Raw genomic sequence first — 25,776 nt, 5'->3', positions numbered from 1 at the left:
AGACTAGACTGGAAAAATACGGGGCAGGCAAAAGGCCACACCCTGCCTTTCAGACCAAGATACAAGCAATTACAAGATAGGCGGCAAAGAGGCTAAGACCTCTGACAATACGCCCAATGTTATCAGCACCGTGGAGTAATCGACCACAAGGACGAGATCCTAGACATGCAACATACCTTTAATTTCATTTGGTGGTTGTTGGTAGTTGGCAGTTTGGTAGTTTGGTAGTTTGAAGTGGTCAGTGCAGTGGAGTCGTGTTGATCAGCAGAAAAAAAGCAGAACAGCAGGAGAAGCGTCAGAAAAGAGCAGCAGGAAAAGCGAAAAAGCAGGATGAGAAGCGACAGCAGAATGAAAAGCAGAGCGCCCAGAGAGAACAGAAAAGAGTGTAGTACAGCCGAAACACTGTAATAACTGTGTAATTTTTATTGTTAACTATAATATCAATACTGTATACGAATAATACTGAATAATGTATATCTCAGCTTACACGTATAATTATGATGTGTACTTTTTTATGTGTAATACGTTTTGTATGATCTGCATTAATAATAAAAATAAAGATAACTTTTCAGCGGCGTCCAGCGTGTTTTTGTTGTACTTGTTTTTGATGCACAAAGACCAGTGCCCTCAAGGCGACGTTTGTAGTCGTAAATAGCCAACCACTTTTGTTTACGTGCGCACCATTGCCTGGTGGTGAATTCTCTCCGCTAAACCAATCGTTGTCAACTTGTAAAGCTTTTGTATACTAGCCGTCTAATCTTTTATTACCCTAGCACTGGCCAACAATTCCAGATACCCGTTACTCAGCTAGTGTAAATGCGAACGCAAAATTTCATCAGTTTTCTAAGATATCGATAGATATTGGGAAATAATAAAACAAAAAAAAATATATAAAAATTGTTCCAAAGTGTGAACGTGACCGGATTGCAGGTTTATGGCGTTAGAGTGGGCGTGGCAAAAAGTTTTTTTGCAGATCGATAGAAATTTACACAACTAATAAAATTATGAATAAATATCAAACCATTTTGTAAAAGTATGGGCGTGGCAGTTTTAGGGTCAACAAACTTGGACTGCGTCTTTGTCTCTAGAATCTGTATGCTGAATCTCAACCTTTTAGTGATAGTTTTGCAATAAGTGTCTTCACTTCTTCCAGTGTTACAGCACTAGCTAGTAGGCTCATTTGAAAGGGCGATTCCATAAACTCTTCAACCTGACGAAAACCTGACGTGGACGTTGTGGTTTTTTAAAGGTGTATCCCAAACAGCTCGGAGAGGCAGATGGTCTGACGAGAGTTCCACAACCACCTGGTTACAAAGAAATCAGGGGCTGATAGTGTTATCAAAGGGTTGTAGAAGAAAAAAGTAGGCTCGCCCGTAGATAGTATTTGATACTGTGCAATGACTTCTTGCATCATTTTACCTCTAGTGCAGGATCTCGAGTTCCCCCACCATGCATGCCTGGCATTGTGATCACCACCAGCAATGAATTTGTTTGCCTAACGCAGCAAACATGGATTCAAAGTTAGCGACTGTCCATCTTTCTGTTGGAGGTTGGTATATAGCAACTATAGTGACAGTCCCAACGTTTGTTTGTATGTGCATGAGTTACCGAATCCACCATACAGGATATATACAATTCGGTACCCCCCGCCAAGCCGCCAAGAAGTTTATTGCTTACACGAGTCTAACTCGGTGCTACTTTGTCGCAATGCTGACACCGCATTTAGACGGGATGTAAATTGCGACAGTTCCCGCAAAAGAAACCAGAACTGCCGCGCCAGCACTTTCGCAGATACATGTCGAATCTGCGAGAATCTTTATACAAAAAATAAAGTGCAGTTCAGTTCAATCCGGGAACAACCGAAGATCAGACGTCTTTCATTTTGAGAATCCAAGGCCCTGGAAGCTAACATCGAGGAACATTTCACACACCCTTCTCCACAGAAAAACCCAAGTGCTAAGCCAAGGCCGGGTATCAAAGTATATATCAAATGGTGAATATATATAATTTACTACACGAAACAAAGAAGCAAGTGCAAATTTTTACAAAATGCTTCAAATACCAACGCCAGGCCATACGCCCACACATCGCGGAAGTTCGTTACAAACGAGCAACAGGTTCGATGCGGTCTTCTGGCCTCACAACGTGTTCGGTGTTCGGTCACTGAAGCAAGTCAACCTAGAGTTGACACGCTGGACGCAACACGAATTGATTCGAATGGGTCACTGAAGCGTAATTCAACGGAAGTTCAGAGCCACCCTGAAGTAATTAAATAATTTTCTTTTCAAAAAGAAATAAATGAGTAAATAGAAACATACACATCGTACCCTTCTGGTATTGAAAATTTTAATTTAACTTCGTTTTTAAAATTTGTACACCAGCCGAAACATTCCTATTTAGCAATCAAAGAACAAAAAATATATAAATTAAACAATTATTAAGTTAAGACAAATAATAATCATTATTCTTTATTAAGTGCATCAGAATACGACTGATAATTTTTGAGTTTTGTTTAAAACTAAAGTACAATTTCACATTCAGATATTTATAGCGGCATTCCTACCGTTGGAAGCTCGGTATTATTTCCATGATTCACAAACCAATCAGTCTCCTCCCTTCGATCACGAAGGTGTTTGAGAGACTGATTGCTGCTCGGATGGTCCGGATTATGGAAGCGAAGGGTATCCTGCCCGAGCATCACTCGAGTGGTCGAGCAAATCCTATCGGCTTTCGAAAACAATGAGTACTGCAATGCAATCTTCTTAGATGTACTTAAGGCGTTCGAACGGGTGTGGCACTCCGGTCTCCTGCTCCAAATTAAGAATACGCGTCCTGCACCATACTTCGGACTCCTGAGGTCGTATCTCGAAAAGAGAAGATTTGCGGTACGATTCCACTCGGCTCTGTCAAACGAGCATAATGCGGCAGCCGGAGTACCACAAGGAAGTGTACTTGGTCCGCTGCTTCACTGCCTGTACAGCTACGACATGCCACGGCCGGACGTTAGTCTACCCGGGACGTCAATGTTGGTCACATTTGCTGTCGACGTGTGTGTCACCTACAGGTCCTTCGCCGACTTCGCATCAACATTTGCGCAATGGGCAAGACGTTGGAACAATGTCATCAATGGTGACAAATCAGCAAATGTGTGCTACACACTGAAAATGAGAACACCACCGGCTGTGCTCATTGATGGCACCCCTGTCCCCCAGTCCAATTCAGCCAAATATCTTGGTGTAATATTGGATCGGAGACTAAACTTCTCAAAGCAAAAGAGTGCGTATACGTGCAGCAGCCACAAAGCACTTCTGGCTAATTAATTCGCGAAGTAAATTATCACTTTCCAATAAGGTGACAATATACAAGCGAATTATAGTGCCAATATGGAGGTATGGTTGTCAGATTTGGGGCCTGGCTTGCGACAGCCAAATTCGCCGCATTAAGGCTGCCCAAAACAAAATCGCCAGGACGATTACCGGCTACGAATGGTACGTAAGAAACACAACCCTGCACAAATACCTCAAGTTAGCCACTGTCTTTGAGGCAATAAACATGCAATCCAGCCGGTACCACGACAGGCTAGAGCACCACAGAAATCGCCTAGCCAAGGCACTGTCCAGAGCTTGCCAACCAAGAAGGCTCCACAGGAGACAGTCGATAATTGAATTGAACGTCTTGTGAAAATAATGATAACTGTTATATTTGTATTATTGTTTTGTACACCTAACTCATGTTAGCCGGCGCGCCTGTAAGGGCTGAATTAATAGAGACCAAAATGACAAAGTATTTTTTAGCTACCCCGTATGCCTTCATAAAGTAAAAAAAAACCCTCCTGCCGTTATTTCTGTCAACGTTGCGCCTCGTGACTTCGCCACTTACCATCAATGCAACTAGCAACATCCACCTACTCAAGCCGCCATTCCGGCGAACCAGGTTGACTTAGATTCGTCCCTTAAAATTTAAGATGCATTAATTTTGCATTGTTCTTACAAGCGAGACGAACAAACCCTTATGTTCGAACTACACAATATCGCTTACTCCCAACTGCCAATTCAAAAAAATTTGCGAAATGAGAACGACCCTCTTCAAATTGACAGATACTAAGGAACAAGAACCAATACTTATAAAGACGAAAAAGGAATTATTTGTTAACACTTGCTTGAGTACATTTTTAACGGGCAATAAGGTCCATGAGACCTACCAACCCCCAGGAAGCCTTTGAATGAGCCATAAAAGAAAGAGATATTTACTTCCATTAAAGTAAAAGGACACAAGTACCAGACAGCTAGAGTTTAGAGGGAAAACTCATCCACGTAGTGGATATCAAAGAGGATATCAGGGCAATCGGAACTTCGGACTATCGACAATATGCCCCGAACGAAAAGGATAACTTTCAACAAGGAAGGAATAACGTACCGGCTATAATGCCAAAAGACTATCAGACTAACCGCCATTATGAACAAGGAAGACCCAAAAATTCAAACCCCAATAAGGCTAAAAGCTCATTTCACAATGTGGAACATAATTCAACCAAATTCGGACAAAATGCTCAATTGCATAATACAGACGAGGACTCAAATTTTTCACAAAGTGCCTCGAGAAACAAACAGGATACTTAGTTAAAAAAGAGTCCGGCTCTCCCATTCAGACCAAATTAACCTAAGAGACCCAATTTTAATTAAAACTGCACTTAACGTGCATAAGGTTTTTCAAAAAACAATATTACCTGTTTTCAAAGAATTTTCGGATAGCACTCGTTATCTACTAATTATATTCAAATTCCACCCATTTTTCGATGGACAAATCGGAATGGACATTCTTCAGGAACTAAGAGCAGTAGTCGATATTTTAGAATAAGTACTAAAAACTCAACGTTTCAATATTAAAATCTACACAGAGAATAATACAACATCCGAACTTCATCTTCTTGACGAAACCTCTAAAAATGTAGTTAAGCTTTCCGTTAACCTTGATAACGGCACATTTTGGCCCGACACAAAGCAAATTTCGAAAGACATCGTCATATCAGGAGGATTATATCAAGAAAAAATAAGACCAGCTTCATGGAAGTAATCAATTTAGCAAAAATTGTGTCTTGACTCAAAATTACAAAAAGTTCCAGAAGACAAAATTGACATTTTGAACTAACTGCGGACAGATCATCTAAACACGGAAGAGTTTACAGCACTAAGAAATTCTAGGAACTCTTTCATCAGAGGGAGCTAACCTTACTGTAGTAGGCTGCTCCTTCTACCCTCTTCCTTTACTCTTAGTCATACATTCCTAGTCATACATACCTAATTATACATAGCCAATCTAGTCATAAGCTTACACACTCATACACCCATCCTTAACATACAAATATTATCGAGAAACTTATCGACTGATCGTCTCGCCACTCTGCAGAGAGCGCGGCAGTCAGTCGCTGTTGAACCAAGCTAGAGTACAGATCGAAATAAAAGAGACAATTGTAATAGTATTCGAATATTAACTTCTGTAAACGGGGGCTAAATTACCTTCGCCAACATTGTGAAGCATAAAATCAGAACCACGGACATATTCTAAACAATTCCGATACAGTTCTTTAGGGAGACAAGAAATTCAAAGACAACTCGCAAAACTTTTGAAAAAAAGACAAGTAGACACAGTTTTTCTGGTAAAGGAAAGGATGCCATTCGGGCTCACCAACGCACCAGAGACTTTCCAAAGAGTAATGGATAATATCCTAGCAGACCTTGACGGCAAGTGCTGTTTAATCTATCTGGACGATCTCATAGTATTCTCAGCCTCACTTCAAAAACAAATCAACGACTTAAAATTATTTTTTCGATAAACTAAACAGAGCAAATCTAAAACTCCAACCATCCGAATTTTTCAGGAAGCAAATCGAATATCTGGGTCATAAAACCTAATCCATAAAAATCAATTGCCATCAAAGCATTCCCCCTGCCAAAAACCGGAAAACAAATTAAGTCTTTCTTAGGACTGCTGGTTACTATAGAAAGTTCTTAAATGATTTCGCTGTCATTACCAAACCACTGACACAACAATTGAAAGGCAAAGTCACAGTCAAATTGGATGAGGAATACTTACCACGGACGCTAGTAATTTCGCTATTGGGGCAGTGTCTTTCGCTAGCAGAACGCAGAGATATTACTTTACAGTAGAGAAAGAAATGCTAGCCATAATTTGGACTACTAAACATTTTAGTCCCTACTTGTACGGACAAACATTCAAAATCGTCACAGACCATAGACCACTGACTTGCGTAATGAACTTTAAAGAACCAAACTCGAAACTGGTCCGTTGGAAGTTACAATTGCAACAATTTAACTGAGGTTGTCTACAAAAGGGTTCTCAAAACGTAGTAGCGGACGCTCTTGCTCGTACTACTGGCGACGTTACCATTAACTGCGCCATGTCTTGCACGGACAAAGACTACTCTAACGCAGTTACTATTTCGACTAAACCAATACAAGCCGAAAGATCAACTCCAAAGCCCTTCAAGAATAAAATAAGAACTATATTAGAAACACATAATGATGAAGAGAAAGTGAATAATATTTTAAAACAAATCCTAAAACCCAACAAAACTTGTGCTATCTTCGTAATGATTACGTCGTCTGTCAAACACTCAAGTACGACAGACAGCCACAAAAAGCTCTCCATACACTAGTGGGCATAGGTATTTGGACAAGAAATATATTCAATATATTTTGTAACTCATTGTTTACTTAAAGCAAAATTGTTTAATAATTTTAGTAAATAGGTAGGCTATCGTAGTTAAATTAGGTAACATAAACAAATGGATAACTTCATTGTTGATTTAACAAAAATTACTTGTTTACAAATTAGCAGTGGCATAAGTATTTGGACAAATTATTTAAATGTTATAAATTGAAAAGAAAAAAAAGTCAACTAAAAAATTATAACAAATTAATAATAAATATACCCTCTCTTAGCGTCTATCACCAATTGAAGACGTTTTGGTACACACTATACCAAGCTGTGGATATAATCTATTGACATATCCTTCCATAAGGTTTGAATTTCCAAAATCGTTTCTTCGCGACTTCTAGATAAGTTTGCACGCCTTTTTTTGTTTTATATATGACCAGAGGTATTCTATTATGTTGAGGTCTGGACTGTGACCTGAGTAATCTGCGTAATCAGTTTGGCCTTATGACAGGGAGCATTATCCTGCTGGAGTATGAAGGACTCTCCAATCAATTTATCACCAGAGGGAAATGCATAATTATTAAGGACATCTAAATATTTTCTTTGCTTCATGGTTCCATCAACAAGAAGCAAATCTCCCAAGCCAGTGAAGGTTACGCATCCCCAAAACATAACAGACCCTCCTGAATGATTCCTGATTGTTTCGGTAATTAAAAAAAAACTTTTTTTTTCAGCAGTGAAACTCAAAAGAGCTTTCATCGCTCCGCAAAACATTGTTCCAGAATGACGCAGCCTGACCAACATATTTTTTGGTAAAGTCCCTCGACTTTTAACTTATTTCGTAGAGTTATTAGTGGTATAAGTGGTATAGTTGTATAAGACGTCTGCGAACCGTTCTTTCACTGATATCGATTTCTGCTCCTTCTTTTCGTTTTTTTGGCAACCGATCGGGGAGTTTGTAGAATATTCTGCTTAAACTTCCGTAAAATATAACCATCGTCCTTTTGAGTTGTTTTACGTGGTCTGCCATTACGCGCAACGTTTTTGGTTGTGTGTGTTTTTTTATATTTATTTATTTGGTAATACACAGTTGCTCGTGGAATTCTGTATAAATCAATGATATTTTGTACCGAAATACCAGAGTTATACTTCATTATTATTTAATTTTTTAATAAATTCGCTCAGTTCCTTTGTTTTCCCCATGTTTAACAAATTTATGAATGAAATAAAAGTAGGTAGTAACACGTTATCAAGAACAAATGTTCAATTTATCTAAACAAAAAGTCAAAAGTTTGATATTCTTTGAACAACAGATCAATGCGAACTAATCAAATGTGATGTCTAAATACTTTTGCCAACGCCCAAATCGTTGTCTGCCTAGCTTTGTTATAAGCAGAAGGATAATTGAAAAGGTAAACGGCAAAACATACCTCTCGCGTGTAACTGTAATTGCACTCTTTGTTTTATTATCAATAGTTTACTTATTTATTTGACTGTACTATGAAAAGCATAGCCCGGCAGTTGGAAGCTAATAGTTATGCAAACTAGTGTAGAATTCTTCAAACAAACTTTATACATATTTTTAGCTTAGCTTAGGTTTGATAAATAAAGTGCAGTTCAGTTCAATCCGGGAACAACCGAAGATCAGACTTCTAAGTTCGAGGATCCAAGGGCCTGAAAATCAATGAACATTTCACACCCACAGCAAAACCCAAGTGCGAGGCCACTCACGCTCGCTATCTGCCTGTCATTACTAGAGGCAGGTGGCAGAGCTATGACAGTCTAGATTTAATGATAACTGCAGACACACCTCTACTGTTACCACTGTGATGGTGTGCATGATGCATAAGATATAAGATATCCTGGAAGGTAGCCGTATCGCATATGTATTTCAGTGACAAGTCTATCGCTAAGGAATAACCGAAGCTCCTTAGAGCCCCTACGTAATCCACGAGCGATCTATAATCCGATTTTTAAGGTTGGATGGGTCATTTCGGAATATGTGTACCAAGAACCTGGGCCAGTTATCTGAAAGCTTCATTGGCCTCTACATTTTTAAGTTTAAGCTTAAAAAGTTCGTCCATCGATGGCCCGAATGAAGATGTCTATAGCCATGAATTTATTGCTAAGGCAATTGTTAGACGTTGATATATCTCCAGTCTGCACAGTTGCATAAGCCCTAGATTGACTCGTGTTACGTCGAACTATATTAGCGTATGAGGTGTTTGTTCTTAATGCCTCAGCTAGAATAAAACTGCTTGGGGAACGTTGAGTGTGTATTGCGGAGTTGCTAATCGACGGTAGCCTAGCCCTTGCCTATATTTTTTTTTTTAGCTTTCTCTGCTCTGACAAAGGCAGATGTTGTTTGTCGAGACATGATCGCCCACAATTGATACGCATGTATCTATCGCTTGGAAAAAAACTAGATCCTGTTAAATGGCGACCACTACATTTGACACAAATGGGGCGCAATAGTTATTAGTGTCCACAGATTTGGCATTTGGGGCATTGTAGTAATTCTTTTCTTCGTATAAATTGATAAAAAATAAATTTTGTATAGTTTTTAAATTTTTAGTTGCTTCGGTATCATCGTCGTTAACCTGAATGTTTTTCCAGTCTGGCTTTCAAGGATCATTGTGATCATTGAATGCTTGTTTTATCTGTGAACTTAGAACATTATCATGGATTCCTTTGATCACTACCCTGAATGGTTTTTCTAAAGGAACCTTACCAATAAAGCTCCGCTGAAATACATTTAAATAAAGAAATATTGCTTTTATTTCTTATTTCCGAAGCGAAAACAAAACTTGTATGCATAAATAGTGATTGCATGAATAGCGATAACGACGAGAAGACTGAATTGCAGAGAGCAGCAGAACAGCAGAACACATTTAAAAGTACCAGCGCAAGTCATTTTGAAAAACGTAATATATATGTATACTATATGGTTTGTTACTTACAAAATATTTCAACTTTTCAATTTATTTAAATCTTATTTACCACAAAAACAGAAAACTAATAAATTTATATCTGGTGCAGGACCCATTTGCAAAATCTACATTTCTATTGCTATCGATCACAATACTTTGATCAACGTAAACACGTGTTTCCACCGATACAGAAGTGAAACAAATCAGTAAAGTCTAAATTTTTCGTACTGTTACGAATTCAAGATCCTTTTTGTTTCTTTTTTGAAACACTCCTGAACTTGGTGGCCATTTTAAATTTCAACCGCGCAATACTAACAGGATAGATGATCTAAAGAAAATCAATGCAAAAAAACCTAACGATAATTGCACATTTACATTTCATGCAACTTAAAAGAGCTGTACGCTGACATTTTAGTGTAAACTTTTTAGTAGTCTTAAGTTTAAAATTTAAAATAAATGGTTTTAATTAATTTAAAGAAAAATGAAGTAAGACAATATATTAAAGACAGGTTTAAAAAAAAAAAAGTTTATTATGTGCATAACTGACCAAACCATTTGTGTTTTAAATATTTTTTTTAAATGGAATGTACGAAGACTTCTGCGATTGAGTGTAGGTGTAAGGCTGTGATAGCTACCAAAGGCTATGCAATAAAATATTAGACCCCAATTAATATATAATAAGAATGATTAAGTAAGTTCTCGGTTATGATGAATTTTGTTTAATATTTTTTCATAATACTGCAATTTGAAGAAAAACAACGAATAGTTTTTAACGTAGTGGCCCTCAGACATGATCGTAGGTATTGCATCGTTGCTATATTGGTGAGATCGGTATAGCTTTTGATGAACTTAGTTAACGTAGAATACAAATCTAACCAAGTTCAGGAAAGGGCAGCAAAAAAGGCCTATGCGGAAGTCAACGCAGCTGATGGCGCAACGGGTAAACCCCATAACTGGTGAATGTAGATGCATTTAAGAGCCGCGCTTTAAAATCTCGCCCGAGTGAGGGGATTTAAAGATACAATTTCATCACATTTTTAACTCGGAATACTTTCAATTTAATTAAAATCCAGTTCTTTGAGATTGTTCTCAATTCCAAACAATTCGTCGATTTTAATCGTAACGATTTTTTAATGTGGTTTATTTTAGTTATGGTTAAGGTTATTCACATATGTTAGTGACGCTTACGCAAATACCCTAGACACAAACTACCTGTATACTTGTATATACCGAGGTACCCATTATTCCGTTTGACAACAAGTTAAGTCCAGAGCCCACTCCAATCAATACGACATAAACATTTAAACTTTTTAGGTAACATAAATCTTTCTCACGACCGACCGCAAGTCATTTTGAAAAACGTAATAATATATGTGGTTTGGTACTTACAAAATAATTCGACTTTTCAATTTATTTAAATCTTATTTACCACAAAAACAGAAAACTAATAAATCTATATCTGGTGCAGACACATTTGCAAAATCAAAATTTTATTGCTATCGATCACAATACTTTGATCAACGTAAACTCGTGTTTCCACCGATACAGAAGTAAAACAAATCAGTAAAGTCTAAATTTTTCGTACTGTTACGAATTCAAGATCTTGTTGGTTCCATTTTGCAATAAAAGATATGTACGCTGTACAGTGTACACTTTTTCGTAGTCTTAAGTTTAAAATTTAAAATAAATGTTTTTAATTTATTTTAAGAAAAGTACAATAAGAAAAAAAATTAAAGTTAGGTCTAAAAAATGGGTTTATTATATGCATAACTGACCAAACCATTTGTGTTTTAAATTTTTATTTTAAAATGGAATTTACGAAGACTTCTGCGATGGAGTGTTGGGTTGTAAGGCTGTGATAGCTTAGGCTATGCAATAAAGTATTAGACTCCAATTAATATATAATAAGAATGAGTATAAGTAAGTAAGTATAATAATAAGTATAAGTAAATTTAAAGTTATAATGAATTTTGTTACTATTTTTTCATAAAACTGCTATTTAAGTGAATATCAGAATTTATGACTTATTGTTGTTTCAATCCCTATTTTTAAAACTGATAAACAAATAAAAATGATTGAAAAAGCATTGAACATAAGTACCTAATACCTTATAAAGAAAATTTCAAATGAAACGCAGGTTGTAAGTACGGAAATTTCAATGAAAATAGATGTTAATTATGGAAGCAACGAATGGTTTTTAACGCAGTGGCCTCAGACACGATCGTAGATATTGAAACTTTTCTATCTTGTGAGGTTATAGTTAAACTTATCACATATGTATGTATGTGTCGCAGATCATTTAAATGAAACGAAATTTTGTGTTTCTGCTTGGCACGCGCCATGCAGACGCCTCTTTTTATTCTTCTGATGCGCGGCAGACAACCGTTAGAGTTTCTGCCAAACGTAGTCTGGTCGTGGGTAGGAGAGGGGGGGAAGTAGATGTCTGTACGAAAACGAGAAGCATACAGAAAAATGCGGTGTGCATAAGTATTGGTGTATGCGGACTAGAACAACTGTCATAATTGTGTTGGTATTGCATGTAAAGTCAAGAACTACGCATAATTCTGATTTTGTGAAGAAGCGATCAGTCAGTCAGTTTTCGATCGATACGCATAACAGACATGCCTCGCTCAAGCGCCAGAAAACGTCGCGCGAACCATAACGAGAGTAGTGAAGAGGAAGAAGGGCATCCTGATGACTCTTCGACATCAGAAGTGGGATCGCCTATACCTACTTTGAACAATGAAAATAGTTTGCTGACAATTTTGGAGTCGCAAAATCGCCATTTTTCCGAACTTTTGAAACAAGTGCAACACTCACAAAGAGAGTCAAGAGAATCGTTTGTGGTATTGCCCAGGTTTAATCCTGAACGTGCGGGATCAGATGCGCAATTTTGGTGTTCAACGGTGGACTACATCTTTTCCGAAAACCAACTGGAAGGCAGCGCTCTTGTGATGACCCTTAGCAAATCACTGGAAGGAAGCGCGTCTCATTGGCTTTCACAGACTTGCTTTCCTGGTATATCATGGCCACAGTTCCGAGAATTGTTTTTGCAACATTTTGCGGGAACAGAAACATTAGCGGCAGCAGTTATGAATCTGCTAAATGGACGCCCTGCGGAAGGCGAGTGCCTGTCGTTATACGGAAGCCGAATGGTTACTTCGCTTATGGCCAAATGGAAGACGCTGAGCGTGGAGCAAATCGCAGTCTCCATTACACTGGCGCATGCAGCTGGAATTGACAGGCGTTTGCGGCGTTTAGTTTTCACTTCCGACATCAACACTCGGAACGAGCTGCACCAAGAACTAAAGGCCTATTCATTCGACGCTAGACCGTTAGCCACCTTCCAAACGATGGTACATCAGAGCCGCCAGGAAAACGAGCTAAGCCCTACTTCAAGTGTCACAACTGCGGAAAGCCTGGTCATAAAAAGGCGGATTGTCGATCAAAAACAGTGGCAGTGCACGTTCAGCAACCCGACAGGCAACCATCAGGGAAAGACCGGTCTACTTAGACTTGTTTTAACTGCGGAAAAGCTGGACACATCTCTATCGTATGTCCTGATCGTCAGGAGCGTTCATCGTTTAGCAAAAATAACATTGTTAAAGATGTCAACATCTGTACCGTTTTTGAGCCCGTAGGGACGTTTTCGCAATCTGGTGAGTCGTTCCAATTTTGTTTTGATTCTGGAGCCGAGTGTTCACTCATCGCAGAGACTATCTGGATCCAGAATGGGCAACGTAGTTATTTTAAGGGGTCTTGGTAGCAATACTATTTGTAGCACTTTGCAGATATTGGCTAATGTTTTGATAAGTGAACGCGCATATGAAATATTGTTTCATGTAGTGTTAGACAATTATATTAAGTATGACGCTCTGATTGGCCGAGATATTTTGAGCCAGGGAGTCGGTGTGACAATAACATCAAAATCTCTTACTATGTTTAACGAAAAATCTATATTGTCTGTTGAAGTTTCCGAAAAGAATCCCGATTTGGCTAATGTTGACACCGATTTGCGTGGACCTGATAGAGACCAATTGTTGTCAATACTACAAGAATATTCAGGGTCATTCATAAATGGAATTCCACTAAGCCGTGTGACTACGGGCCAGTTAGAAATTCGCTTGATTGATCAGAATAAGACGGTTCAAAGGCGCGCATATAGGTTGAGTGTAGAGGAGAAGGAAAAAGTTCGGCATTTAATTCAACAGTTGTTAGAATCAAACATTATTACAGTTCCTCCCCCTTTGCGAGCCCAATGTTACTTGTCCGAAAAAAAATGTTACTGACCGCCTCTGCGTGGATTATAGAGAGCTAAATGCAAATACCGTTTCAGACAGGTACCCTTTGCCGCTAATTTCTGAACAAATAGCCAGGCTGAGTGGTGCTAGGTTTTTCAGCTGTATAGACATGGCAAGCGGATTTCACCAGATCCCCATTCACCCAAATTCAGTCGAGCGAACGGCATTTGTTACCCCAGAAGGCCAGTACGAATACTTGACTATGCCATTCGGGCTTAAGAATGCACCTTCTGTATTCCAAAGAGCTATTAATCGTGCCTTAGGTGATCTTACCCATTTGTATGCCATTGTTTATATGGATGACGTAATGATAATTGGACGTACAAAAGAAGAAGCTTTTGATAGATTGCGAGTTGTACTGCAAGCACTTACGCATGCTGGATTTTCTTTTAATATTACAAAATGTTCCTTTCTCAAGTCTTGTGTTGAATATTTGGGTTTGGAGGTTAAGTCAGGTAAGATTCGGCCAAATCCCAGGAGATCGATATAAACTCAAAGCATTAAATAATAACCGAACTTATAAATATTCTCATGAATCTTTGCGATGTATGCCTGAGAAGAGGATTACCACAGTATTTGAAGATGAAGGCACAGAAGATGCCAGTGATCAAGCCAGTGAGGGCTGTGATCTTGAGAATGACTAAAAATTTGTAAACCTCCGGACCTATTCCAAATGCGACTTTCTCTACCTCATGGGTGCCCGAGTTAAGTGGCTCGCCATTTTCTTGCAGTTAAGCTTAAATTTGGTAACGGTTGGTGGTGTGAGTTAATTGGCCGGCTTATAGACTGCGTCATCTGGGTGCCACGTATGTTGGCCGGATTGTCGAGTTGTAAGCTGTGAGCTAGGCTAACAAAAGATGGACTGGCCGGTTTGAAAAACTGTGCGCTAGTAGATTTATGTTTGAAGAAGACAAAATTATGATTGTTTGATTGAAAGCTGATGGTAGTCCGGTTCTCATGGCTTAAATGTAATAAATGAAATGTTTTAAATATTTGTATTGGTTTGATTTACAGTAATAAAGAATGAAGAATAACTTTATATTTTGAAAAAAAAAATAAGCCTTTGAAAGATTCTGTTTAATTATTGAGAGACTGTTAGCACACGAGGACGTGTGATAGGTCAGGAAGGCCGTGTCGCAGATCATTTAAATGAAACGAAATTTCGTGTTTCTGCTTGCCACGCGCCATGCAGACGCCTCTTTTTATTCTTCTGATGCGCGGCAGACAACCGTTAGAGTTTCTGCCGAACGTAGTCTGGTCGCTGGTAGGAGCGGGGGGGGGGGGGGAAGTAGATGTCTGTACGAAAACGAGAAGCATACAGAAAAATGCGGTGTATTGGTGTATGCGGACTAGAACACCTGTCATAATTGTGTTGGTATTGCATGTAAAGTCAAGAACTACGCATAATTCTGATTTTGTGAAGAAGAGATCAGTCAGTCAGTTTTCGATCGTTACGCATAACAGACATGCCTAGTGAAGAGGAAGAAGGGCATCCTGATGACTCTTCGACATATATAAATCAAAATGTCTAATAAAAATATCGCCCTAATAAAAGGGGCGGTAAATATAAAAACAACGAGTAAGGCATTGGAAGAACTTTCGTGCTTAACACATTAGTTTATGAAACAATTTGATGATACGAATTTAATGAAGATTAGAGTAGTCGATCATGACTACTTTAAAAAGGATCATTACGAACAAATTATGTTCTTGATAATACAATATAAGATCGCGTATAGACCAGCATATGCTGACCAAACCGAAGTTGAAAAATTGGCGAGTAGTGTAGATCAGATTAGATCAGTAGATTAATGTTATAATGTTATAATGTTATGTTAATGTTATTAATGTTAATGTTAATTATGAGGCTATTTACCAAGCGGTACGAAACTAGAAGGAAAATATTTTTCATATGTTGACTCAGTTATTTGACCGTCAAATACCAAACGACCATTTTTGGTGACACCTCCTGAATTAAAATCATTGATCATTGACAAGAGATTGTGAGGTATGTCCTTGCTGAAGAGCACATCCTTTAATGTAATTTGATTTCCAGAGCTGCTGAAATGTACTACTCCTGTAGCAGGTCATTCATTACGCTTGACAACTGAAATCTTTACAGGTGTTTCCACGATGGTGGATTGAATTATTAAATTTCAATTAAATTAAAGACTTTATTAAAATACCATTATTTGGAGTACATTCAGATATCTGTGGTCAAATTAAACCATGAACAATTGATGATAAAAATTACTATGTTGTTTCCATTGACTGAAAACTGTGTAATTACTGTGTAACGTATTTAGATTTCGTTGCCAAAGGCAAAGCTCATATCTTTATCTTTACATAGATAATGGTAGGGAATATTTATCAAATGAAATGCAGCTAAGGACATCAGCTATCATTTAACTGTTCCTCACACCACACAATTGAATAGCGTTTCTGAGCGTATGATTAGAACGACAACTGAGAAAGCTTGTAAAATGCTTACAGGGGCAAAATTGAATAAAAGTTCTTTGGGTGAAGCTGTTTTAACAGCAACTTATTTGATAAACAGATGCCCAAGTGGAGAGCATTGCAAAATATAAAGAAAATGTCGTATGAAATGTAGCATGACAAGAATCCAGTTTTGAAATATCTAAAGATATTCGGATCAACAGACTATGTACGGAATAAAGTGAGGAAACGCAAATTCCATGAGAAATCGATTAAGTGTATTCTTGTCTTGAATACACACCGCCGGAATGGTCATAAGACAAACTACAAAATTCAGAAATAGAGAATAAAGAAATTAGAAGAAGTGAACGAATAATAATAAAGAACTATGGCAATGCCTTTAAAGAGGTCTAAGGTATTTAAGAAGTACTATTAATTTAAAGTTGAGTTTTGTCAAAAACATGAATTATGAAAATAATGTTACTGGATGTGAGACAGACAGAAAAAGTACTACGGGTTTTCTTTTTAAAATATTCGAATCTTGCTTGATATGTTGAAGTACTATGAAACAGAAATCAGTTGCAGCTTCATCAACAGAAGCAGATTATATCGCAATGTTTGAAAGTGTACGTGAATCAATATGGTTGAAATTATTAATGAATGGAATTAAAACCAAGAGAGAACGCTATAGTCGAGTTCCCCGATTAGCAGATACCCGCTACTCAGCTAGTGTGAATATAAACCAGAAATTCCATCATTTTTCTGGGATATCGACAGATATTAGGGAATAAAATGAGATAAAATTTAAAAATTGTTTGAATCGATAGAAATTTACAAGACTAATAAAATAATAAAAAATATCGAAAAATGGTTCAAAAATGTGGGTGTGGTAGTTTTGGGCGATTTTAGGGCGTTCCTGAGATCTCGACGTTCATACGGACAGACGGTTAGACGGGAAGACAGACATGGATAGATCGACTCGGCTATTAATTCTGATCAAGAATATATATACTTTATATGGTCGGACTCTACCTTTTGCTTGTTACATACTTTTCAACGAGTATGTATACACCCTTTCACTATACGAGTAACGGGAATAATGAGGGTTATAAATCAAATTTATGATACCGAATTTAACTCTCATATGATGTCAAAGATAATTGAGAAAACGTTAGATAGAGAGAGCAATACAAGTACTCACCCAGTTTTGTACGTCTATAAGCGTGAAAGAATTTTAAGGAGCATGTGTCGACAAGTTCGATACCCTGAGAAGCCCTCTACTCCATTTTCCGAAACCGGAATAAAGCTATATATACTTGTCCATATTACCTTACGTGACTAATAAAGAAATCACTGAGGATAATATTTATCTCGGAGAAACAACAATCCTATTGGCCCTTATTGGAGCGTTATAAAAGAGCTTACGGAGACTAAAACGACATTTTACAAGTCGTTTAAATGTCTCAGCCAGAATAGAAAGATTCAACAGAGCACCATAAATAAGCATTCCCGAATATTAGTAGACAGTTTCAACAACGCAAGAACACGTATGTATATATGAGCAGCGAGATAATTAAGAAAAAGCCCATTGGTCTAAGGTATCAACCTTTTTATCCGACTTTGATCAAATTTGATAACATGGATCTGATCTGGAAAATGGATCTGATACTGAAAATTCTGAAATAGAGGAATAGGATTTAAATAACCATAAAAAACCAGCTGTTTTAATTTAAAATATATCATCAAATCAATAATTATCAAAATGTTACTGCACTAGGACTGGTCAATTGTCGTCGTTGTAGAGACATCAGACGTGATAAAAGAAAAATTAGCAAAAAAAAACTCAAAAAGGAAAATCAGCAGAGAAACTTCAGTCTGAGATAGAAAACTTAAGATAGCGACTTAAAGCATCGTTCTGACAAAATCAGTACAAAGGAAGACATTAACGTTGACACATGATTAAAAATTGTGAACAATTGTGAGCTGTCTCATAATATATGTATACAACGTAGAAATGAAATGACAAGAAATGTCTAGTAAATACTTTATACCAGGAGAGGTCAGCCCTATCGCGGTAAGAACTATCGAAGTAATTATCGTGACAGAGGAAACAATGGTAGTAACTACTAAAACAACGGCTACTCACAAAAAAGTAGATACTACAGAAGTAATAACCAGAACAATAACTACAATGGAGTTCATGGAAATTTCAGAGAAAACAACCGGGGTGAAGCCTAATGTAATGTACATTCCAAAAATACTTTCGTCCGAATTCTTAACACAAGAAATAAAAAAGTATTCATCGACTTAAATTAGATAAAAATTTAAACCGTTAGAAGATTACGAAATAATTAAAACTAAAAAACAAGTAAGTCATATGGAAATTTGAAATAAACTAAACAAGAATTTTTCAACACAATTCGAAGGAATTGTGAACGAAATATACACAAAGTACGTAGAAATTAATTAAAAGGTGTGGGCTGCAGGGGGTTCCTCGCTGCAGTCACTGGTAAATTAGCCGGTTGGCTGGTGGACGAATCACTAGGAATGCCCGGTGTTATTCCGCGCACAGAGGCAGAGGGTGGTATATCCAATTGAAGGTTATGGTGGAGGGCGTGACTTAGCCTTTGTCGATCGCTGGCCTGAGGCTCAGCGAGATTGTTAAGTTAAACAAATATATTTAACGGCAAGTGCCGTAGCAGTGATCTTTATTCATGAAGTGCTGTCTTTAAACTGACTTAAAGCTAACATATAAAAAGCTTTATACCGGCCTCTGCAAATGTGCAGAGCTTTTGCCGGCTATGCGAGGGCTTCCGGCCAAATGCTTGGTCAGCAATTTGACCGGAGCTTCTGGGCGGACGATCGGTCCGGTTAATTCACTTAACTTAGATATATTCGGAATTGAAACCGAACACAAAATATGAATAAAGGATAATGTAATATATAAAAAACAACCGAATCCCACATAGTCAAAAAGAAGAAGTACACAACTAGTAAGCAAATTGATAATAGACAAAAAAATATAACAATCCGTCTCTGAATATATTTATCAAATTGTACTGATAAAAGATGGCGGTTAGTAATTGACTATCGTCAAATCAATAATAATATCTTTTCCGATATATTTTCATTATTCTTGACTAATTAGGAAGAGCTAAAACTTCTCTTGTTTAGATTTAATGTCAGGGTTTCGTCAAATAGAACTCGAAGAAAATTCCAGAAACAACGTCTTTTTCAACCAGCCATGGCTTTTAACACTTCACGCGTTTCCATACGGTTTAAAAATAGCGCCAAGTCCTTTTCAAAGAATGATGACAACTGCATTTTCAGGTATCGAACCTTCCCAGGCATTCTTGTATATGGATGACCTAATTGTCATTGGATGTTCAGAAAAACACATGATCCAAAACCCTACAAATGTTTTTGACTTATGTAGAAAGAACAATCTTAAGTTGCACCCAGAATAGTTCTCATTCTTCAGACACGAAGTTACCTTTCTGGGACACAAGTGTACTGATAAAGATATTTTACCAAACAATAAGAAGTATGATGTCATAGAAAAATACCCAGTCCCAAAAGACACAGACAGCGCTAGAATTGCATTTTGCATTACCGAAGATTCATAATAAAATTTTCCTATTATTCACGCCACATAGCAAGATTATGTAAAAGGAATGTAAAATACGAATGGAAAGATCAGTTAATGAAACCAACGTTATTACAGTATCCCGATTTTGTGAAGCAATTTTGTATACAATAAAATCAGATGTAAGTAAACAAGCATGTGAAGCACTTCTAACACAATATCATAATGGAACACAAATATGCATCAAGATCTTTCACCAAGAGGAATACGATTTTACAGTGGAATATCTTACGAGGAATGATCATGTAGCAGAAAACATCAACAAAAAAAAACATCAACACTAACAAATCAATTATGAAAGTTACTACAAGAAAAGATCAAGTAGATTTTCCTAAGAAAACTCAAAATAACGCTTCTCAGCCCAACGTATACGTAGTAATTGTAAATGACGAAGTACGAGAAATGTCTACAAGAAAATGTAAAAAAAATTATAGCAAGAATTCTCGACTTAGGTCACTTCTTTCAAAGGCATGAAAAATATGCCAGTATATGAGTATTAGTATATCAGCAAGCTCAAATTGGCATCGAGTGAAAAGATTTTTGACACCATAACATATTTCTCAAGCCAGTCCCCTTATTAAATAATAAAAAGGGTAAAGAAGCAATACTCTTTACATAGTAACGAACTATTTTCAAGTTGCAACGCCTAGCTCAGAGAGTTTGTGTGTTCGTCCCACAAAATTTATGATTTGTATGATTGCCTGACCAAGGAGAAGACAGAGGTTTTGGTTGAAGTCGCTTTATTGTAGTATTTTGCTGACTCCTCCGGTGATCGCCTTCTGCTGCGCGGCGTTGCTCCTGCGACGCCTTGACTTCTTTGTCGTGTGTGTCCTTGACAACGGACCACTTGCTCGAATGGGACTAGGATGTTATGAGGGCAGGGTGGCCACGTGTTAAGGCAACGCTTGGCCGAGGACCCCTTTGCCAACTACTGACTCCACTGTCCCTTTTAAGCATGCCATGTCCTTGTCGTCTCCAAGAAGAAGACAGAGTTTCAGAACAAAGTCGCTTTATTGTAGTATTTTATAGCTGAGATCCCGTAATTTCCTCTTTTGCGCACGGCCCGTACTACTACTAGTACGGTTCAACGAAGACGTTCATCACGGATATGGGAACAGAACACAAAAATTCAATCTTTGAAGATTTATATAAAAACTTGAATATACAATAAACACAACATCTACTGCACACCATCACCAGACCTTAGAACTGTAGAAAGTCCTGTATTTCAATAGACAAAACCGACTGGGACACTTGATTCCATATTTCACATACTGTTTCACAAGTACGCCCTCTATAGCTAGTATTCGGTAAAGCATTGAGTATATATATAATAGAATCCCTTACCATGTGGATGACTACACTGAGAATTCAAAGTACAGGTTAGAACTAGCTTATAAAAGAGCTAGGATAATGATAGAAGATAATAAAGTAAAAAATAAGGAATTATATGATAGAACTAAAAATAGGAGACCAAGTCTTACTAAAAATCCATTTACTCTACGAATAACGGGTATTAAAATAGGAAATTTAGATAGGTGGAAACTAATCCAAAAGATGCAACAAAATTTTTGGGTTAAATGTAAAGAGGAGGCCAGTGGCCTATAGGGAAGGTGCGACAAATCCACAAAGGCAGAAATAAAAAAAATTGAAAATTCGTCCTCTACGCAAAAAATTTAAAGAGTATTTTATAGTGGCGGCTTTAGGCGTAAGAGTGGGCGTGGCAAAAAGTTTTTCGGCAAATCAATAGAAATATAAGCGACTAATAAAAGTATGAAAAATATTCAAAAATTTTTCAAAAGTGTTGGTGTGGCAGTTTTGGGACGTTGTAGGGCGTTAGAGAGATCGTGGCAATAATTTACAAGACTAATGAAGCTGTGAAAAAATATCTAATAGTTTTTCAAAAATGTTGGCGGTTTTAGGGCGTTAAAGTGGGTCAACAAACTTGAGCTGCGTCTATGTCTCTAGAATCTGCATGCTGAATCTCAACCCTTCAGCTTTTATAGTTCTTGAGATCTTGATGTTCATACGGACAGACAGATAAACGGACAGACGGACATGGATAGATCGACTCGGCTCTTGATCCTGATCAAGAATATATTTACTTCGTATAGTCGGAATAGTCTTTCTGCCTGTTACATACTTTTCAAAGAATCTAGTATACCCTTATACCCTTCGATTAACGGGTATAATTATATATATTTTTAAGATATTAGATACCTAAAATTTCGTTATCCTTTAGATTGTGCACGAGAATTTGGAACAACAAAGTAATTCGTAGTGTTTACAATTAAAAGTGACTCAATCGGTATCCGCCCAAGAACCTGTGCGTCCTTATAATATTAAATACCTTAATTAAAAGCCCGCTTCGCAAAGTGAGACCGCGACTTAGGTGTACGATAAAATATCAAAGTGCACAGTGTAGTTTACCTAAAACATACGACTCTACATAAACAATAACAGTAACCTGCTTAAACAAATACAAGAGTGACCGTTACATAACCAACTCCCTGATAGATTTTTCATGACCTTAGCAAGGCATAACTTTTCAACTGTTCAAAAATTAAGACAAATTGCCCAGCAGAAGGGGTTTATAAAGACCCAATTTCCAAAAAATCAGATATTCCAAAGCTATATACGAACTCACTAAACTCATATACTAATACAAATAAAAACAAAACTCTTACCCAATCATAAATTCGTAACCCCCTTTAATCCTTTCATAAGTCCCATGCAGATTCAAGGATCAAATATAAGCAACCCTTATAAACAAATATTTCCGTCCAGACAACAGAAATTCAATCAAAACAGATTATATTTGTATAATGAATTCAGAACAGGCTTAAAGCGCAACCGACAAAACGACACCCGAAACTATTATCAAACCCCTCAGCAACCAAGAGTGCCGACTAAGCGTTTTAAAGAAGACAGCGGACAAACACGTATGCAGAAGAAAGTCACCATTAAGATTACAATAACATAGCTGACCAAGACATCGAGAATTACATTATAAACAAAACTAGACGTATACAAATAAGCAGGTTCACCATGCTGAAAATTTTCCAATACCAGCCTGGTAAACCACCATCACAAATACCGAAAAATTATGAACTCAAACTTTTTCATTTTTCCAGCTAAATCTTCCAGCTAATGGGATATTTCAACATACGCAGAAATTCTATACTCCTTCGTTTTCACCATTTTATGATATTGTATTAGGAAGAAAAGTATTAATGGAAAATACATACAAATAAAAACTGTCCATAAAAATCCAGTATACAAAACACCCTTCTCATTTTAAATATACTTATCTAAGTATATTTTTCCATTTTATTGTCCATTTTATTTTAATTCGCATTCATCACCCTATTAAAACAGTTTTTCCTTCTTTTATACTATACTTTTTACGGCACTATTACCAAACAAAAAAAAAACTACTTAGATACTAAGAATATTATTAATTAATGAAGCCTCTTTATTTTTGTATGGTGTTAAGATGAAGTTAATGAAGATATTCATTTAAAAACAAGATACAAAATTCTGTATCAAGATGCCAGGAAAATATTCCATATGCACAGACTCCCTCTTCTCCTTCGGTAACGGTAAACGGTAAAAATTTACAAGACCAGATATAAATTTTAAAAAATATCAAAACATTTTTTAATAGTATTTGCTTGGCAGTTTCGTCCGGTTCGTGGGCGTTAGAGTGGGCGTGGCAACATTTAGAAAAATACTTGCGCTGCGTCAATGTCTCTAGCTGCATGCTTTATCTCAACATTCTAGCTTTTATAGACGGACAGACGGACGGACAGGGCCAGTCATGGTGAGTGGTGCTGCAAAGAAGACATACAAAAAATACACATAAATACTGGTCTTACTATTGAGGGTATTTAACTAAATATTCAAATCGTCATATAAATGTTCAATATTAACAAATCGTAAGTTTGTGAAGGTATTTATATAAGACTCAAAATTTTCAAAAAAAAAAAAACCAAATAAAGATTAACGCATTAAATAAAAATAGTCAAAATAGTGATTCAATAAATAAAAAATGTATTTTATAATTTTTAAAACTTTCCTTGGCAAAACCATGTATGTATCTAAAAAAAACAATTTTTTTTTTTGCAAATACTATTAAACCCCTTTAATTTATTTCGAAAGGAAAACTGTTTATTTTACACAAATTTAATTAATTGTCTTTAATCAACAACTTTTTTTACTTCAAGAATCATTGCATTGCCCTTGCTTGCTAGGGGGTAAAACTTAAGTCACAGTTCATAACCGTTAAAAAGTATTTATACACTTTGCGAAGGTAATGTTAAATTTTGTTAGAAGACTTAAACGCAGTAAATGCGATAGCTTCGACCTCATAACGTAATTGTATTTCTGATCATCGTGAACACTGTAGTTGATTTACGCAACCCCGCCTCTATAAAGTATAAATGCCCTTGATCACGATTAAAAGACGAGTCGATTTGCTTTAGTATTGCAGACATAAGATGCATTGGTTATACATAATGACATAAATACATAAATGAAATTTAAATTTAAATAAATTTGAGTGAGAAATTTTAAATCCTCAGTTCGGGTGGAGATTTCAAAGCGCGCCTCGCAAATGAATTCCAATTCAAGTTTTGTTGAAGGCATTTCTCCGTGTGATTGTGACCATCAAATTCGTTTTAGGCTATGCTAACTAGATGGACTTTAATTCCATGTTTCCGACGCTAATAGATAGATAGATTAGATAGATTAGATTAGATCGATTTTTTTTGTCACTGAGATTCTACTGCTAAGGGCAGTCCAGGATGCCAGGGTGGTGTGTTGCTCAAGTCAAGCTTCGGCCGGGATGGTCTCTAATTTAAAAAGACTCGCATAGGCTGGGTTGTTTCCGGAGGCTGCGGTCGCTCCAATGCCAAGGCTTTAATGAGAAAACCCAACTAAATCGTCTTGATGTGCTGCTTTGTCGGTGTTGTGGGGTGGGGGTTTCCCCGAGTCCTAACAGTATGCTCTGCGAGCATTCTTATCTCTTGAAAGAAAAATTTAGGGAATCGTCCAGCAGTCAGGGTTTAATACAAGGCTTTCATTAAGGAGTACGTGCAGACGGTACATATGTCAGAAGTTCCGATAGAAAAATCACCACTAAATTTCGTTCAAATGTACCAGCCGATTTGGTAGGAGTTTCGGAAGATGATTTTTGAAGTTTGACGATGAAGGCGGTTTTACAAAAAGGTCTCGCCTGAAATCCGGTATCTGATCAGTGTTTTTCTCAATTTCAACCCTTCAGTCAACATCAAGGACTTGCAGGCGTTTAGTTTTATCCGCAATCCCACGGTTCCATGATCCTCTTGGTTTTGTTGGCCCAGTAATCACAAAGTCCAATTTTTTTCAGCCTTCCTTTACCGAAAAATAAAGAATGGCAAGATATCCTGTAGTTTTGCTCAAATTTGGATCTGATGGTTTTTGCCATGCCAGCATTAAAGCTTATGAAGCCTGTGTATATGTCGTTTTTAAGTGGCAATCGCACAGCAGCCACTTACTTTGTTCAAAGTACTTCAGCAGAAAGCCTGCCGATCTCAATTTTCTAACTTGAGAACATTTTTTAATTAGTGGCCCGGCTTTATAATTTATCGAGCCAGATGTGACAAACTTACACTTCATTCGCAAATCGATAGCTGCCGGCGCATCGCCTACCTGGCGCATCGCCTACCTGGCGCAGATTTCCCGGTCCTATGGAAGAAATAGTATTTAATCTAACTGCAGCAGCTAATGAAGTGGCGCACTCCCA

The 25,776-nt window shown here is 37.2% G+C and overlaps 1 protein-coding gene across 4 annotated transcripts in view, besides 20 other annotated features; it reads right to left on the bottom strand.

The window, feature by feature from the left end:
- Positions 1-11,094, bottom strand: part of AGO3 (Argonaute 3) — a gene marked incomplete at its 3' end in the record, with an annotated part of 135,048 nt that extends 123,954 nt beyond the window's left edge. For 2 of the 4 annotated variants that reach the window (NM_001043162.3, NM_001170027.2), the window contains exon 1: positions 9,639-9,762. Of the gene's footprint in view, positions 1-9,638; positions 9,763-10,796 lie in introns of those variants that run through there. The other 2 variants (NM_001043164.3, NM_001043163.3) reach the window with 2 other exon arrangements.
- Positions 790-1,125: a mobile genetic element.
- Positions 1,126-9,396: a mobile genetic element.
- Positions 2,425-3,870: a mobile genetic element.
- Positions 2,568-3,827: a mobile genetic element.
- Positions 5,233-5,512: a mobile genetic element.
- Positions 5,667-6,066: a mobile genetic element.
- Positions 6,120-6,381: a mobile genetic element.
- Positions 6,671-8,228: a mobile genetic element.
- Positions 10,217-10,355: a mobile genetic element.
- Positions 11,095-11,449: 355 nt separating the features above from the next.
- Positions 11,450-11,683: a mobile genetic element.
- Positions 11,684-11,894: 211 nt separating this feature from the next.
- Positions 11,895-15,420: a mobile genetic element.
- A 657-nt stretch (positions 15,421-16,077) lies between these two features.
- Positions 16,078-17,001: a mobile genetic element.
- Positions 17,002-17,019: 18 nt separating this feature from the next.
- Positions 17,020-17,405: a mobile genetic element.
- Positions 17,406-17,755: 350 nt separating this feature from the next.
- Positions 17,756-17,858: a mobile genetic element.
- Positions 17,859-21,481: a mobile genetic element.
- Positions 18,810-19,231: a mobile genetic element.
- Positions 21,013-21,057: a mobile genetic element.
- A 245-nt stretch (positions 21,482-21,726) lies between the features above and the next one.
- Positions 21,727-22,152: a mobile genetic element.
- Positions 22,153-23,633: 1,481 nt separating this feature from the next.
- Positions 23,634-23,796: a mobile genetic element.
- Positions 23,797-25,547: 1,751 nt separating this feature from the next.
- Positions 25,548-25,776: part of a mobile genetic element that runs on past the window's edge.

The sequence above is a fragment of the Drosophila melanogaster genome, chromosome 3L (assembly GCF_000001215.4).
Source record: "Drosophila melanogaster chromosome 3L".
Classification (NCBI taxonomy): Eukaryota; Metazoa; Arthropoda; class Insecta; order Diptera; family Drosophilidae; genus Drosophila; species Drosophila melanogaster.
Note: the sequence above shows the minus strand (reverse complement) of the source record. Positions and strands in the feature narration are given on the sequence as shown.